We start from the raw sequence: 2908 nt of genomic DNA, 5'->3' as shown, positions 1-2908 counted from the left end.
TGCAAATTTGTGTTGTATACGCTTGTTATAATTTGGGTTTTTTAAATGATACAGGCGTATCAGACAAAATGCTCAGTTGGGCTAATTGTACATCAGATTTTTATTTAAAGCAATTGTAGCACTTTATTTTTGTTGATACAATTATGTATGTAACACCTGCTACCAGCGGTACTCTTTTTTCAAGATCATTGCATCACATTGCGCAAGGAAATAAATGTTCATGCGACTAAGCTTTAATTACAGCATAAAAGAAAACATGGTACTACAAAACAGTGAGGTTCTACCCAAGAATCCAAAAAATGGTGACACTGTGTATCATTTAGCGGCAAAAGATGGACACGACAGAGTGCTCGATGTCTTACTGCGGGAGAGCAAAAAACACAGTGACAGGCAAGCATTATTACCAGCAAAATTTTACATTTGTATACGTACGTCAAAAACAATGAAACAATATAGCAATGGTGTTTGAGCATTTTGATCAAAAGTCAGTTTGTTAATAATTACATTCTCCGACTTAATTTTTTTAACAAATAGAATTACATTTTGTCACATGTTGATTTCATTTATTATGAAAAAATACTATGTAGACTTAAGTAAGTAAGCCTGTTTCTTGTTTCAAATGACCACATACATATAATGCGTAAATGTTGTGTGTAACATTCACAATTTTTCTGATAGTTATAACAAAGCCTTAACCTGAAACACTGTTTTATTAATAGTTCTAAGAACAACGAAGGGTGTACTCCGCTTTGGCTTGCGGCCGAGTCTGGGCATCTCAAATGTGTGGAGCTATTGTCTACTGGAACCGATTTAATCAATACTGCGAACGAAAATAAGGTTATACAATTTTTATATTGGTTCAATCTTTTGTACGATTCTGCTAATTTCTAATAAGTCATTCCTTTTATTTCCATTGTTAATGCGAGTGTGTTTCACCTATACAATTCATCATGTTGTCTTATGATGTGTTGTGCGTTTTACGATTTCTGTTATTGAAGTATTACTTTGACATTCTCCCGATCTCTCAAACCTATACCAAGTGTTATTGGTTTTTGTTTATATGATGCTTTAAAGTCGTGTAAAATTGTTTATGTTTGAAATTTCCCCCTGGAAATTCCAACCTCAGTTCAATGATTTTAGCGACACTTGTTTTCAAATATAGTAGCAAAGTCCTTGCTCCCAAACTGTATGGAAAAGGCTGAGCATGTAATGTTTCCGATTAACAGATTCCCCAATTCTTAGTGATATCAATGCTCGTTTTGATTAAATGGCTTTATTGAATAATAAACTTGTTCACATCGTTCTGAGGAATAATTAGTTAGCGAACGAAGAGGTCATAATGTACGGCCGCATATTTACAATCCAAAAAAAACCTGTTAATATAACATCGCCGAAACAAATTTTAATTATGACAAACTTTTTGTAACTAATTACATGGATTTTTGACATTTTGATTACTTTCAATTTCCAGACAGATTCCCCAATTCTTAGTGATATCAATGCTCGTTTTGATTAAATGGCTTTATTGAATAGACTATCGAATCATCAAATAGTACAACGAATGCACTGGTGATTTATTTTATGATACTTTGTTGAAAAAAACAATTACAAATAAGCTACCAAAACTGCTTTTAAACATACATATTGCCGATCCTAGATATATTGCAAAACTTAGTGTTTAAGAATAATGAGTAGAATAACGTAAATGTCCGTGATTAATGTTTAAAACATTATGTTATTAAAGTTTTACATCATTTCGGTAAATGGATTTCAATGTATTGCTGTTTTTATGGTAGCAAACAAAAAGGTTATGTTGGCGTAAACGAATACAATCATTTTGGTTTTTACAGCTTACACCTTTGATGGTTGCTAGCAAAAACGGACATGCTGACGTTGTGGAATACTTGATAAAGAAAGATGCCGACGTTACTAAATTAGACAAAAAGGATCACAATTGCTTAGACATCGCTATACTCAATAATCATGAGTGAGTCTTATAAAAGTGGATATAATATAATATCCGTATCAAAAGAATCGAATATGGAGTATTCGTGCTCATTGAACGAACTTTAATGAATTATTAAATATTAAAAGTATCGATAGAATGTTTGAAAAACTGTTTGTTTGAGGTTGTTGTTTTCTGACGTCCTACAATGGTGTTCTGGGATTATATATACTTTGTTGTTCTATACCTATAATGTTTCCATGATGTTCTATTTTGAACGGAGTAATCTCAGTATACCATAGTCCGTGTCAACGTACTTAGATGTTAGTGATCAGCACTTTACATTTGTATATTTTCTATTAAGAATTTGAAAAGAATGATTTAACCTAAAGGGACCAGCTTAGTTCCCATTTCAATGTTATTTCCAATTGCGTTTTTAATAATAATAAAAGTACATCTTTAACAGGTTTTCTTCCATTCATTGGTGTTTACTTAATTTAAAATATCAAATACAAACGGATTTAGTGCCTTTAAATGATATGTTTGTAGGTGTGTTGCAAAGACAATTATTAAATCAAACCGGTGGGATAAAGCTCTTAAAAACTACACGAAGACCGATGACGGCATGGAATGTACGCCGTTCAGAAAACTTATTCGGCACATGCCACGTAAGCTCATGTTTTTAACTCTTTTGAAAAAGCTTACCTTTGAATAAAAGTAATTCGGATTGTCATATATTTGAGAAATGACAGCCTTAAATCGTGTCTCGATACCCTTTTTTACAGATACTGCAAAGGCAGTTTTGGACAAATGTATGAATCTGTCCACAGAGCGCACCAAAGGAGAACAAACAGATGAGGAAAAAAGATGTATTGAATTTAACTTCGATTTTATTGACGATCCATATTACATAAATGAATGGTCAAATAAAACTGATCAAAAGGCACCTGAAAGTGATTGTGG

At 32.6% G+C, this 2908-nt stretch overlaps 1 long non-coding RNA gene across 1 annotated transcript; it reads left to right on the top strand.

Moving 5' to 3' along the window:
- Nucleotides 1–717: 717 nt before the first annotated feature.
- Nucleotides 718–2616, top strand: LOC128237492 (uncharacterized). Its single transcript, XR_008261617.1, has 3 exons — nucleotides 718–837; nucleotides 1851–1987; nucleotides 2495–2616. It is a non-coding gene; the product is annotated as an uncharacterized LOC128237492 (long non-coding RNA).
- The last annotated feature ends 292 nt before the right edge of the window (nucleotides 2617–2908 follow it).

Source organism: Mya arenaria, chromosome 6 (assembly GCF_026914265.1).
Source record: "Mya arenaria isolate MELC-2E11 chromosome 6, ASM2691426v1".
Taxonomy (NCBI): domain Eukaryota; kingdom Metazoa; phylum Mollusca; class Bivalvia; order Myida; family Myidae; genus Mya; species Mya arenaria.
This window is presented reverse-complemented; position numbering and strand designations above follow the sequence as displayed.